This window comes from Herpailurus yagouaroundi, unplaced genomic scaffold (genome assembly GCF_014898765.1).
Source record: "Herpailurus yagouaroundi ecotype Mexico unplaced genomic scaffold, PumYag 67525, whole genome shotgun sequence".
Lineage (NCBI taxonomy): Eukaryota > Metazoa > Chordata > Mammalia > Carnivora > Felidae > Herpailurus > Herpailurus yagouaroundi.
The window spans coordinates 1701130-1716405 of NW_024420331.1; the positions used below are offsets into that span (position 1 = coordinate 1701130).

At 41.2% G+C, this 15276-nt stretch overlaps 1 protein-coding gene across 2 annotated transcripts in view; it reads right to left on the minus strand.

Moving 5' to 3' along the window:
• FRMPD4 (FERM and PDZ domain containing 4) overlaps positions 1 to 15276 on the minus strand; it is an 868248-nt gene that overhangs the window by 836710 nt on the left and 16262 nt on the right. The gene's annotated exons all lie outside the window — the stretch shown is intronic.

Below are 15276 nucleotides of genomic sequence, written 5' to 3' on the forward strand. Positions count from 1 at the left end.
GGCCTCCTTGACTTCTGAGAGGTCATTGGTTACTTCTCTCATTTAAATACCTAGAACAAGTTTTTTTCAAAAAGTTAAAAGACACTAGGGTTTTATTCTTCCAACCCTCCCTTTTTTTTTGACTTTATGAGTTCATAAAAAGGAAAAGAAGATAAGCAAGCTATTTCTTGCCCTAGTACTTTTGTAATTGAAAAATATAACAGATCCTTTTCTCCTTTTCTCACATTTTGTATTTTAAAAATTGCTGTCAGACTAAGGCTTTGCCAAGTTTCAACCCTAAGTGAAATCTTACCAAGAAAACTGAAAGATATATAAAAAGCAGATGGATTATAGGTATAATCATACCGCCTACACACATGTTATGGTTTTTTTAAACAAGTTCATCTCTCTTGTGTTAAATGTATAATATTAATTATACTTATGTACTGAAATATATATCCTTCTATCATTCCATTTTCACATTATCAAGAAGGTTTCACTTTCATAAAAATATATATGTATACATCTGGATAAAAACAGATCTTCTACGTAAGAGAAGAAATTAGAAAGAACATGATACCTTTCCATCTTCAGTTACCTAGAAGTCTACCCCATGGAAAAAGAAGAAGATATTTTGACAAGCCCAGAGAATACAGGCTGAACAAACAGAAGACAATTTTCATTAGGCACATTAAACTCACTGAAGGAAAAACTTGGTATCTGCTATCAGTTAGTTCCTCTTAGACAAAGAATGGCTACCCCATTTATAATTGTCAAGTGAAGGGCATTGTCACTGAGAGAGCTCAAGAATGCCGTTATTAGTAAGACTCTGAGAAATCAGCGGAGAGCCAATGGAAGGACTGGACAGAAGAGTGAGCAAAGAGATTCCCAAAGAGCCCAAAGACAAAGATTGGCTACAAAGAATGAATTGGGAGACTGGGAACTCTTATTGACATGGGACAGATTCCAAAAGCCTTGTGAGAGGGTCAAGTTGCCCAACATAACTAAAGAGCTCTGAAGTTGAAGTTTAGCATAAACAGAGAAAGGAACTGCAACTGGTTGGAGAGAAAGGGATTGAGCCCCAAGAGAAAACTTAAGGGTCGGCAAAGAGAGGCCAGGTTAGGCTAGACGATGTGGAAGTAACAAATTAGCCCTGGAATCTTGGTGGTTTAACACAACAAAGTTTATCTTCTGCTCAAAATACATGTTTTAGGGTGCCTGGGTGGCTCAGTCAGTTAAGCATCCAACTCTTGATTTCGGCTCAGGTCACGGTCTCAACGTTCATGGGATCGAGCCCTGCATTGGGCTCTGCGCTGACTCTGTACTGACAGCATGGAGACTGGTCTCTGCCCTGCCCTCCCTCCCTCCCTCTCCCTCTCTCTCTCTGTGTCTCTCAAAATAAATAAACAAACATTACCAAAAAAATACATGTTCCAAAGCAGGGAGGTAGGGAGCTCTGTTTCCCAGAGTAATTCTGAGGTCCAGGCTCACAGAGGTCTGTCTCATGCTTTATAGCTGCTTCCACCGTATCACAGAGGCTCCAATTTCTCTGAATATAAGAAACAGGAAAAGGCAGGAGCACATGGACTCTTAAGTGACCGAGAACTAAAGTGAGGCTTCACTTCTTCTCCTAAGCTCCTTGGAACTTAGTCATATGCTCCAGCCCAATTATGAGGGAGGCTAGGAAATGCAGGGAAGGAAATGGACTTCAGTGAGCTCAGTTACTGGAGGGTGCACTGCCCACAGCCGAGATAAAACCCTTTCCAGGCAGAGATGCCACAAACATTCTTTACCTCAGCTTATTACCTTATAAGGCTTTCCTTGCCAGCCATTAAGTAAGTTCTGAATTTCTGACATGGTGGATTACCATTGTTTGAGCATTCAAACAGAAGCTGGGAAATGGCCAAAACCCAAAACACTGACAACACCACATGTGGGCAAGGATGTGGAGCAACAGGAACTCTCCCATTCATTGCTGGTGGGAATGCAAAATGGTACAGCCACTTTGGAAGACAGCTTGGCAGTTTCGTACAAAATTATAAATACTCTTACCATATAATCCAGCGATTGTGTTCCTTGGTATTTACCCAAATGAATTGAAAACTTATGCCCATACAAAAACCTGCACATAGATGTTTACAGCAGCTTTATCTAAAATTGCTAAAATTGGAAGCAACCAAAATGGCCTTCGGTAGGCGAATGGATCCATAAACAGTAGTATATTCAGACAATAGAATATTACTTGGCACTAAAATGAAAGGAGGTTCTTCCATGGCTTTTTATAGCTGGGTGATAATGATGTATCAATGTAGGTTCATCAATTGTAACAAATGTACCACTCTAGTGGGGGGGGTGTTGATAGTGGGTGATGCTATAGAAGTATGCAAGCAGGGGGTATATGGGAATTCTCTGTGCTTTCCCCTCAATTTTTCTGTGAATCTAAAAGGCTCTCAGAAAAGTTTATTAATAAAAAAAGTAGGAATGTTCTTCATCAATAAGGCAGTAGAAGGGATGTATTTATTCAGTACAAAGTGAATCAGATGACCTCTTAAAGTCCCTTCCAACCCTGAGGTTCCCTGATTTCTATGCCCTGTTTGATACTGAGAGACCACTGACTCTCAGGACAAAAAGGGATTTTAAAGGTTATCCAATGGATGAATTCTTTTCTCTGTGGCATGACTGCTGAAAGGTCATCTAATCTATGCTGGACGATCTTCAGAGAATGGAAATTTGGTGCCTCTTTGATTAACTCTTTCAATACCTCCTCAAATCACCCTGAGAGTCATCTTAGCATTGAACCAACCTGTCTCCCCATAATTCCCACTCTTTAGATATATCAACCGGAATCAGAAAGATAGCAGTAAGTGTCTGGAGGCAAATCTAATATCTATTCAACAGAAATCCCACCAGTAAATGTGAAGCCTTTGCCTTACAGGTAGACTTTTCAAGAAAATGAAGCAGGGATCAGGGAAAACCAGACAGCAAGCTAGACTCACAGTGACCTTGAGGTCCTAAAGGACAGAGGCAGGACCTCACTTTAGGTGCTTGTAAGGTTATCACTGTGTAGGGCCACAGGCAAATGTGGGCAAAGAGCACATTCATTTGTTCTTTGGGAGGGTCATCATCCTATTGACGACTATTGAGCCTATTTCAACTAAACATTGCTGTATCATTCCTTCTCCAAAAGGTTCTTTTAAATTGATTATAGACAGAAGGATCTATCTCCTAACAAGTTCACAGCCTTACTTAGAAAATATAAAAGAATTTTGCCAAATCAAGGGGATACTGCTCATTCCTTATTTTGCTTGGTATTCCTTAGAAATCTATACTAAATACTCTTGCTTTGATGCTTTCCTCTTCCTTGCCTTAAAAAAACATTCTCTTAATGTTTATTTATTTTTGAGAGAGAGACAGACAGACAGTGTGAGCAGGGTAGAGCAGAGAGAGAGGGTGACACAGAATCCAGAGCAGGCTCGACGTGGGACTCGAGCCCACGAACCGTGAGATCATAACCTGAGCAGAAGTCAGATGCTCAACAAACTGAGCCACCTAGGTGACCCCCCCCCCCCCCGCCCCACCTTCCTTGTCTTGACCTTCTTTGTCTCCGGCCTATCTTCTCTCAACCTCCTTCACTGGATTCTCTCCCCTTCCTTCTAACAGTGGTGGTTTTCCCAAAGCCCAGTCCCCAGCCTTGCTAATAAAACACCTTTGCTGAGCAATCTATCCACTCCCATGCCTGTATCTACACTTACATGTTGATGCATCCCAAATGCCTATCTCCCCAAGAGCTTCTCTCCTGCACTCCCAATTCATCTCTACCTAAACAGGGCACGGATGCCAAGAGTATGGGTGCTCACAATGGATCCCATTGTCATTTACTCCCCTGTTCATGCATTTTCAACTTGGCACCATATTTACCCAGTCTCCACACCTGGGAAATCAGAAGTTGTCCTGTACTCCTCCCTCTCCATGAACTTTCATAATCCAGGCATGAAGTCCCATCAACTCTATCTTCAGGCAGTTCTAAAATCTGCCTCTTCCTTCCATCCTCATCACCAACAACATGGTTCATCGTCTCTCGCTTGGGACTACTGTAACATCCTGCTTTAACTTTTACATATTTCATTATACTATACTACAGTTTTAGTGCTTTTATAATGAAAAACAAATTTCTTCACTCGATCTTATCCTGTTCCAGTCTAGCTCCCTACAAGCTGCTAACTGAAACTATTACAGGTATTTGATCATCTGGTAGTTGCCACAGTATCTTTAGATAGTATGTTTTATGTCACAACTTCTTGGTTTATCAAAATAAAATTTCTATTAATTTTCTGCTACTCTAAATGAGATTTAACCTATCTCTCTGACTCCCAAATCTCCAGGAGCCCTTCTTCCCCAAATTCTGTATATACCCAAATATAAGGCAAGATTTTTCCTCAAAATTATCCCATCATAAATAAAGTCCTAAAAAAATAAAATCAAGTCCCTATTAAGATTTTCATATTACAGGCAGTAGGCAGTCTCTCAATTACTCAATTACTTACTTTTGAACAACAAAGTGCTATTTGGGGAAGATACATTAACCTGAAATGACCTCAATCAAACTCAGCTTCAATGCTTATAGAGGTCACTTGACATGATGGGGGAAGGTAAATAAATTTAACACAGATTGAGTCACCATTTCTAGAGAAATGACTTCAAACTGCAGCTCTGGGTACCCCAGCGTATAAGCCTTTTTAAAATATCAGTTTATTACAATACATTAAATGCTTACGTTGTGAAGCTTAGTACAGTGAATGGGTATGTGTGAATCATGATAAACTCTCTAATGGCAGCATCATGCTCAGATTCAAAAAACGCTGCTATCAAACTGAGTGGAAGCGAATATGGCACTGTCTTCAAGTGGCTCTTGATGAAGGAGAAATGAATGTCGATGTGCATATGTGGAGTTTGAAAAAAATTGTATCATGAAATGTGAGTAAAAAAGAACAGTTCTGTATATTTTATATAGCATGAGATTTAAAACACATAGATATAATTAAAGTTCAATTAAATATTGCCAGTAGACATTTGGCTATTTAAACTCCTTCCCTGAATATTGTATATTCAAGTTAAGGGGCGCCTGTGCGACTCAGTTAGTTGAGCATCTGATTTTGGCTCAGGTCATGATCTCACCACGGTTTGTGAGTTCGAGCCCTACATCGGGCTCTGTGTTGACAGCTCAGAGCCTGGAGCCTGCTTTGGATTCTGGGTCTCCCTTTCTCTCTGCCCCTCCCCTGCTTGCTCGCTCGCTCTCTCTCTCTCTCTCAAAAAAGTAAATAAACATAAAATTTTTTTTTAAATATTGTATATTCAAGTTGAAAAAAAAAGAGTTGTTTTCAACTCTCTCATTTGGGAGAAGGATGTTTTCACTTATAATCAGGGCCCACTTAGCTCTGGGCATATATTGCAGTTATACCTCCAGACCAAGACCTCCACTGGTCAGTGCTGCTAGTAAGTACACTTCTGTTTCTCTGTTCCATGTTCTGTCCACCAAAGGCCCCATCACTTGTCTCTTCATTCTGTAAAAGAAGCAGTAACGCCCTCTCCTTTCCCCTCTGCTGATCCTTCACTGTCCCCACCAGCCTGATTCCATAACAAAACTCATCTGTGATTTGCCCAGCAAGTGTCGCAAACTGTTGGCCCGAGTGAACAATGACATAGACGTTTTTTCGTTTAATTTAAATGGAAATTTATAAATTAGTTTCCTAGTATTTTAAGCTGAGGAATCTCACCTGTAACTGAAGTACTATTTTCTTATTTCTTTTGTGCTTCATTGTTTTGCCTTCTGAATTTCATGACCATCACCTTGGCCTGTTCAGTCATCTAGCTGCCTGGAGACAGACTAGAATTCATTAAAGAAAAAATCTGAAGAGAAAACCCAAGGAAATATCAATCTCTTGGTCTTCAAAATCAGGCTTATAAAACAGGACACTAATCCTCCAAAACGAGCTCTTTACTTGAGAGACGATTTTCTAAATTACTTTATGTCCCTCTTTAGTCTGCTAAGGATCAAGCTTTGAGGACCGAGCCTCACAGACTTCTACAGTAGCCTGACAGTAGGCAATCCATCTCAGCCAGCTGGACACACGCTACGGCAGTCAGAGGACGTTACAAGGAGGGTCACTATACAGCCCAGTTTGGCTTGCACAGTCCCAGGTTACACTTGTCCATTCATCCCACCCACGCAGTGACTCCTTTCAACTCTCAAATGTGTTCCAGGTCACGTGATACATTTTATGGGCCATCCTGGTTCTAATGGAAGTAAAGGGGCAGCCCTCTGTGATGGTTAATTTTATACATCAACTTGACCGGGCCACATGGTGTTCAGCTATTTGGCCCAACGCTATTCTCAGAATTTCTGGGAGGGTGTTTTGGAGCAAGGTTAACACTTAAACTGGTAGACTAAGTAGAGCAGATGGCCCTCCTTAATGTGGTTAGGCCTTGTCCAATCAATGCAAGGCTTAAAGACAACAAAAAGGCTGACCCTTCCCCAAGTAGGAGAGAACTCTTCTGGCCTGATAGCTTTCAAACCGGGACATTGGCTTTTTCACGGCTGTGGACTCTAACTGAAACACTGGCTCTTCCTGGGTCTTGAGCCTGCTAGCCTTCAGACTGGAACTACACTCTTGATTCTCCTGATTCTTAGTCCTTTGGATTCAGACTTGAACCACATCATTGTCTCTCCTGGGTCTCTAGCCTGCCAAGTCACCCTATAGATCTTGGGATTTGTCAGCCTCCATAATTGCATTAGACAACTCCTTAGAGTAAATATCTTTACACACACACACACACACACACATACACATACACCCTACTGGTTCTGTTTTCCTGAAGAACCCTAACTATTACACCCTCCTGCCTTGTGATCTGAGGAACTGTGAGAAAGAAAGAGAGAAAAAAGCAGGAGAGCCAAGTGCAGAGTTGGGTCTCCTGACTTCTTTATCTTGTGCCTGGCAAAGGAGAGACATCATGGACAAATGTGGGAGAATAGAGAGAATCTACAAGTCTGAGAGGAGGCTTCCTCACCCCACTCTGCAGTGCAATCGTATCACCTTGCCTGATAACCAAGTCATGCAAGAGAAGACCCTGAAATTCAGCTTGCTCAAGTTGCCCTGGGTTCCAACATGGAAAACAGCGGAGTATCTAGATGTAGAGTTTGCTAAAGAGAATGGCCGTAGTGGGGGTAAGGTGGTAGCTACTGGAGATTCTATAGAAGACCACTTAAGACTGCTACAGTCTCAATGTTTGTGACCTGCCCCCCAAATCATATGTTAAAACCTCAACCCCCAAAGGTGATGGTATTAGGAGGGTCCTTGGGGTGATTAGATCATGAGGCTGGAACCTTTATGAATGAGATTAGTGCCCTTATAAAGAGATCTCACAGGGCTCCCTAGCCTCTGCTACCATGTGAGGATACAATGAGAAGTCTGTGACCCAGAAGAGGACCCTCATGTGACCATACTGGCACCTGTATCTTGGACTTCCAGTTCCCAGAACTGTGAGAAATAAACTTTTGTTGTTATAAGATACCCAGTCTTTGGTATTTTATTAGAGCAGCCCAAATGGACTAAGGGCCAAATGAAAGTCAGGGTCAGACCACAGATGAATCTGCAGTGACAACAGAGGGAGATCTAAGGCCAAAGCAGCCAGAGCCACACAAGACCCTCACGAGCCAAGAGTGGCCACATCACCAATTCTCCCATCAAAGAAGTGAGCCCAGAAGAAGATCCAAAGAGCCTGACACTTCCCTCCTGCCAAGAGGTTACAAAAGTTACACCCTGCCCCACCAACCTCAGTGCTATTCTAGGGAGAAAAGAAGTAGGAGACTGAGTATTTTTATATTAGTTTGAACCAGAACCATATTAGTTGCCAATTTTCAACCATTTGTTAAAATGGTTGAAATCATCCATAAAATATGATAATAACATATGTTTCAAACTATATAAAAACCTTACAACTCAATAATAAAAAGACCTAACCCATTTTTAAAAGTAGGTAAAGGATTTAAATAGACATTTCTCCAAAGTAGATATACAAATGGCCAGTAAGCACATAAGAAGATGTTCAACATAAGCCATGAAGGAAAAAAATCAAAACCACAATAAGATACCACTTCATACTCACTAGGATGGCTATAATCAAAAAGACAATGACAAGAGTTGGCAAAGAGGGGGAGAAACTGGAACCCTCATTCACTGCTGAAGGGAATGTTAATTGGTACAACTGCTTTGAAAAACAGTTGGGCGGCTCCTCAAAAAGTTAAACACAAAGTTCCTATTTCACCCAGCAATTTCACTCCTAGGTATATACCTAAGAGAAGCAAAAAGATATGTCTACATAAAGACTTATATGTGAACATTCATAACAGCATTATTCATAATAGCCAAAAAGTGGAAACAACTCAAATGTCCATCAACTCACAGGTAAACAGGATGTGGTCTAGCCACATACAATGCAATACTATTCTGACATAAAAAAGAATGAAGTATTGATACATGTTACACACGGATAATTGCTAAAAAAACACTGTACTAAATGAAAGAAGCCAATCACAAAGAGCCACATACCGCATGATTCCATTTATAGGAGATGTCTAGGGCACACAAATCCATAGACGCAGAAAGTAGATTAGTGGTGGCCAGGGGCTGGGGTGAGGAGAGTGACTACTAATGGGTATGGGTTTTTTGTTTTTGATTTTTTTTTTTTTTGAGGTGATGAAATGTTCTAGAATTAGATAGTGGCAATTGTTGTACAACTTTAGGAATATACTAAAAACCACTGAATTATAAACTTTCAAAGGTGAATTTTATGGCATTTGAATTATACCTTAATACTTTAGAAAAGAAGAAAACAACATTTCCTAAAATTTCAGAGTGCAGTAACACTTACACAAGATTGACGCTCAGGTGTTGCTGGTATCTTCTTACGGTTTTTCCCTAACGAGAGGAAGGAAGTGGGGAGAGGCCAAAATTATGGACTATATAAATAAGCTTAATTTCTTCATATCTACAATGTGGTGTGAAAGGGATTCTCTGACCCTGTGATACACATCAAGATCCAGCTTTCTGGAGTGCCTGGCTGGCTCAGTCAGTGGAGCGTGTGACTCCTGATCTCAGGATTGTGAGTTCAAGCCCCATGTTGGGTGCAGAGATTACTTAGAAATAAAATGTACTAAAGAAAAAAAAAAAGATCCAGCTTTCTCCTTCTCTTGAAATGTCTTTATCTGGTAACAGGGGTCGGTCATCCTGTATGAAAACAACCCTCTTAGTCCAGCAGCAGCCCACTTTAAATTGGCTACTTGCTCTCCAGGTTGTCGTGAGCTCTTTCCTAACCAACATCACTCACTCACATTGCCTATCTAGCTCTGAATATATTTGAATTTGTGATTCCTGGTAAAGTAGTCAATTTTCAGTAAAAAAAAATTTTTAATGTTTATTTTTGAGAGAGAGAGGGAGGGAGAGAGACAGAGAGAGAACGAACAGAGAAGGGGCAGAGAGAAAGGGAGACAGAGGATCTGAAGCAGGCTCTGTGCTAAGAGCAGAGAGCCCAATGTGGGGCTCGAACTCATGAACTGTGAGATCATGACCTGAGCCGAAGTCAGACACTTAACCAACTGAGCCACTCCCCTTAAAAAAAATTTTTTGAGAGTAATCTTTACACCCAATGTGGGGCTCAAACTCAAGACCCTGACATCAAGAGTTGTCTGCATAACCGACTGAGCCAACCAGGCACCCCTAAATGAGTCAATTTTAAGTGTTATTGAAAGCAGAGTTTACATTTGTTTCAGTTAGGAATATGTTTAGCTGCAAATAACAAACATCTAAATAACAGTACCTTTAACGAATAGGGGTTTTGCCTTTCATAAATCAAGAAGTTTGGAAGTAGGTAGCTGCTCAAGTCGGATCAAAAGCCCAATGACAATGAGATCTCAATGTTCAGAGGCTACTGGCTGTCTACCAGATATCTATTTTCTCTTTTCTGTATTACTTGAACCTTGAGATTATTTGAAGGGATAATGTGACAAGCTAAAAATGACATTTCCTGTTTCCTTTACAACTAGGAGTATTTGAGAGAGTCCTGGTCAATGCGATGTAAGTAAAAGTCACTGAAGGGGACTTCTAGGAAGGCAATTTTAGGGGTTTGCATATACCTTCTTTTCTCTTTGCTCTCCCCCTTCTTTATGCCCCAAATGAACATACGACGGCTAGAATTCTGACAGCCCTTTTGAGAACAGGAGGACAAGGATGTCAAAGCACAGAGTCAAAAGGAGTATGGGTCCCTAGTTATATCATGTAACTACCATAACAGTCTTAGACAACCCACTCTGGACTAATAAAGCCATACTTTAAGCCACCTTTTTATGGGATTTTATTACTAGCGGCTGAATGCAATTTCTGATTCATATACTGTCAATGTACCTATAACTCCTCTGGCCTTTTCATTAAAGTATTAAAATTGACGCTGCCTTGCTTATTACAAGAATATGGAGAGGGGAAAGGGTCTGTCACAGACACAGCTTTCCTGTTCAGTTAAAGGAAGGGTAAGCACTGGGGCATTATTCAGAAACTGAATGGACTTCTTAACCAGTTGTGGTTGAGGTCAGGAGTACACTAACTCTTCATTGAATAGGTACTACCACACTTCCTGTTAAGGAAGGGTTGCTAGTTGGAACAAATAAAGATGGTATCTCTGCAGAACATCCCCTGGAACTCACAATTTGCCACTGATGTTCTAGTTCAGGTTCTTTGTTGTTGTTGTTGTTGTTGTTGTTGTTGTTGTTGTTGTCATCGTTGTTGTTGTTAAGTTTTATGTATCGAGAGAGAGAGAGCACACAGGTGCACGTGCAAGCAGAGGAGGGGCAGAGAGAGAGAGAGAGAAAGAGAGAATCCCGAGCTCCGGTGGGGCTTGATCTCAAGAATCGTAAGATCATGACCTGAGCTGAAATCAAGAGTCAGACGCTTAACCAACCGAGCCACCCAGATACCCCCTAGTTCAGGTTCTTTGAATTCCATGTTTCCAGCTACCCTGTGCTGTGGAATAAGTCAGTTTTCTTATCCACTTCCCTCTATCCAAACTAAAGCAAAACTCTTGTCTGAATAGTTCATGTGGGCATGGCTATTCGATAACATACAGGTTCATCCAAATCACAATACCAAAGCTATGGAAACAACTTAAATGTCCAGGGATGGATGGATGGATAGAGAAAGTGTGGTCGATCCATACAATGGAATGTTATTCAGCCTTTAAAAAGAAGGAAATTCTATCATTTGTTACAACATAAATGAACCTGGAGGACATTCTGCTAAGTGAAATGAGCCAGTCACAGAAGGGCAAATACTTTATGATTCCGCTTATATGAGGAACTTAGAGTAGTTAAACTCATAAAAGCAGAGAGTAGAAGAGTGGTTGCCAGGGGCTGGGGGAGGGGGAAATGGCAAAATCCTACTCAACGGGTATAAAGATTCGATTCTGCAAGATGAGTGAGCTCTAGAGACCTGCGGTACGACACTGTGCCTACAGTCAACACTACTGCAACGTGCACTTCAAAATTTGTTAAGAGGGTGGATCTCATGTTAAATGTTCTTACTGCAATAAAAGAAATTTTTTCATACACACACATCCAGAGAACTAGAAAAATTACATATTTACGTGTGCATATGCATACATATAATTTCCCCCTAACGAAGACACAACCTTTCTACATTCTTGTGGCAAACGACACACTCCAAGAATGCGTGCTTTTGAAGGCCCAGTTTGGGACATGATGTCCTACATGGTTAATGATCCCCCTCTTACTCCTTTCTCTGAACCTTGCATGTGCCTCTCTCGCCGTGCTTGCCATTTTGTAACGCACTTCTTTGTTTTCTCATCTCTTTCCTACTTGTCTGGGAGCCTTTTAAGGTCAGCAACTGCTCTTCTCTATTTCCTTACAGATAAATCTAATTACTTAACACTGGATAGAATGTTCTATAAATACTGGTTGCTCTGAATGAAGCTCTAGATAAAACTCATCACACTTTGAAGGAGGCCCATCAGTACGACAAATTTGAAATTATCTTTACTTGCAATTTGTACGATACACAAAAAAGGAAAATCCATTAAAAAGTACTCGAGTCTTTAAGAACTTGACTTTGATGGCAAAGAGCAAGGAAAGAATGTTGTTCCCCTTGACAGGTATTTATTATTTATCCTTCCTATCAGAACCCATAGATTTTGTTTATCCTTCCTGCTCAATCACCACCAAGAGGTGTAATGGTTGTGAAAGGTCCCTAATGTCTTTGGCACCCTCCTTTCAGCCTCCTATTTTAGGGTAGAACCGATGAGCTCATTTACAGAAAGGCTTGCCAGGCTCTGCATATGGTTTGTAATATAAATAGATCACATCTCAGGCATATCAGCAAGATAGAGGAGGCTTGCCTTCCCCAAAGTCTGCTGAAGTAGAAATTCTCACCTAAAAAAGTACATAAGCCACCTCTACTTTCTACTTCTCGGGGAATTTAAGGATGTGTTGTGTGAAAATTTCAATCTTTGGCAAACTTAGATGAGTCTTGGACCATCCAAAAATAAAATATTCCAAGACTAAAGGCTAAATGGTAATCCTGTTTAATTTCAGACTTTCACCTGTCATTGGGCTGCATGACTGCATATTTATTAAGATCAATTCAGGTTCACGATCTGGGTTATAACCTATTGCATTAGCCTAAACATACAGTGATTTGATTCTGCTTGGTCATTTATAAATAAAACCTCCTAATTCGGTTTACTCGTGATAGGAATCTCCATTGAAATAAAAAATAAAATAAAAATGAATCTACGACAAAACAAAAGGATCCAGAGATGCGCAATAGTCACAAACGGCCGCTTTTCAATCTATTTTAAAATCTCATTCTTTGGGGTTTTAATACTTTTTTATTTGACATAGTTTAAGACAAGAAGTTGCAAAAACAATATAGAGTTCTGTGTACCTGCAGCCAGCCAGCTTCCCCAAATGAGAACATCTTCCATAATTATAGTACACTGTCAAAACCAGAAATTGACATTGATAGAATACTGTTAACTAATAACCTTAATTGGATTTCACTCTTTTGCTATCCTGTTTTCGGGGTGGGGATTCAGTGTCTAGTTCTATGTAATTTTATTACATGTTTAGACATGTGAAACCACCACCACAACCAGGATACATGTTATTATTTTAAAACATTTATGAAAGCCCAACTAGGCACTAGACACTGTTAGGCAATTTTACATAATAACCTCATGACGTAAACTTACGATCTCCTTTTTGGAATGAGAACACATATAAAAAAAAGGAGAAAGCATACATCTCCCCTTGTTTTGGTCCTTTACCATCAGGCATGTGCCTAACGGGAACTCTTGTCTGATGACATCAATTTCAGTATGAGGGACTGATTTTTAAAATCTTTATATTGGGCCTTCATTAAGTCATAGCTCTTCAATTTTCAAATGTATAAAGAGAAAGTTCACACAAGTTCACACGTCTTCACTTTTTTTTTTTTTTTTTTTTACTACCGTTAGACACGAAGTGAGTGAAGAGATCACAAAACAAAGACGATCCATCCTGCAGCTCAGGACAGCAAAAGCCCTAGGTCTTGAGTTCGTGTTGCTTTGGTTTAGGAGGAAAGCAAGTCTATTTCTGTTCTTGCTTTTCTCCTGCACCCAGACAATAACATTTTTATCCTCTGAGGATTATTTCTAAAAATAAAATCAGAAAGAAGAAGAAACACAGAAAGGTCTCTATCTTTGGTTTGTAAATGTTACTTTTAACCTGCTATTTAGTTTAGTTCCCCTACCAGAAAACACTCTGTCCACTGCAGTGTCTTCAGGCTCCGTGCAGTTAGAAAATGTATGACCTTAATGCTCCATGTGCCCTTGTCCCTTCTACTACCACTGGGGGTCCCAGGAAGGAAACATGGTGGAGCTCAGCGGGGGGCTCAGCCCTGAGCTATGGGCCATTACCTCCACCTCTGCCTTTCATCAACTATTACACCAAGTCCAGCCTAAACAGCTGGGGACTCACAGCTGGGTTTTTCTCCTACTTCACTGGCCATTCCTCTCAATCCCTTTTCCCGTCTTGTCCTCTTCTTTTTGACCTCCAAAGCTGTGGACCTTTGGGACCACCCTCAGCCTTTTCCTTAAGACAGTGATTCTCTCTTAACCAAGGGTGATTTTCACCCCACGGGACATGTGGCAGTGTCTGGAGCCATTTTAGGTAGTCACAGCTGGGGGTGGGGTGGGTAGAGGCCAGGGATGCTGCTAAACACCCTACACTGTAGACTGTAGGATGGGACAGCCCCCACGACAAAGAATTATCCCCATCCCAGGTGTTAATAGTGCCAAAGGTTATGAAATTTTGCCCTAAAAGCTCTTACTCAATGCTATGATATACCCAGATCAGTGCACATGCCAACCACTTCTAACATTTATTTATTTTTTTGGGGGGGGGGACAGAGAGAGACAGAGCATGAACGGGGGAGGGGCAGAGAGAGAGGGAGACACAGAATCGGAAACAGGCTCCAGGCTCCGAGCCATCAGCCCAGAGCCTGACGCGGGGCTCGAACTCACGGACCGCGAGATCGTGACCTGGCTGAAGTCGGACGCTTAACCGACTGCGCCACCCAGGCGCCCCTTCAACCACTTCTAAATACAATCTCTAGTCCTGCCTCGCCCTGCCAATCCCAGGTTCTTACATGCAACTGTCTCCGGTTATGTCTATTACGGCCTCAAACTTAACTTGTCCACAACCAAACTACTGCTGGCATACACGAACGTGCTTCTCCCCCCGTCTTCCCCACGTGGACGATGGCATCGGCCAAGGAATTGTCTTAGATTTCAATCCCGATTTTATGGAAATTGTTTGGTGCAGGCATACTATGTGTAGAATCAAAGAACAGTGGAGCTGTTAGGGGTATGTCTCATTCAGGAGATGAGGCGAGCGAGACCCAGAAGTTCTTGAGATGTATCTACATGTCTACATTAAACTTGATGGCACAGTCAGAATGAGGAGTATCATTTCCTACGGCTTCTGTGTCCTAAAGGATTTAATAACCTTTCCTGTAGATGACTTGACTTCCTCAGGTAAAAGACACAGCTCAGTTGCTTCTACTTGTTTTTAGAAGTCATTGCTAGATACACACTTTTGTGGAGGGCAGGGCCCGGCCAACTACAGCCTATGGGCCAAACCTGGGCTGTCTCCTGCTTTGGGCCTTTAGTATGTATGGCCCGTGAACAGAATGA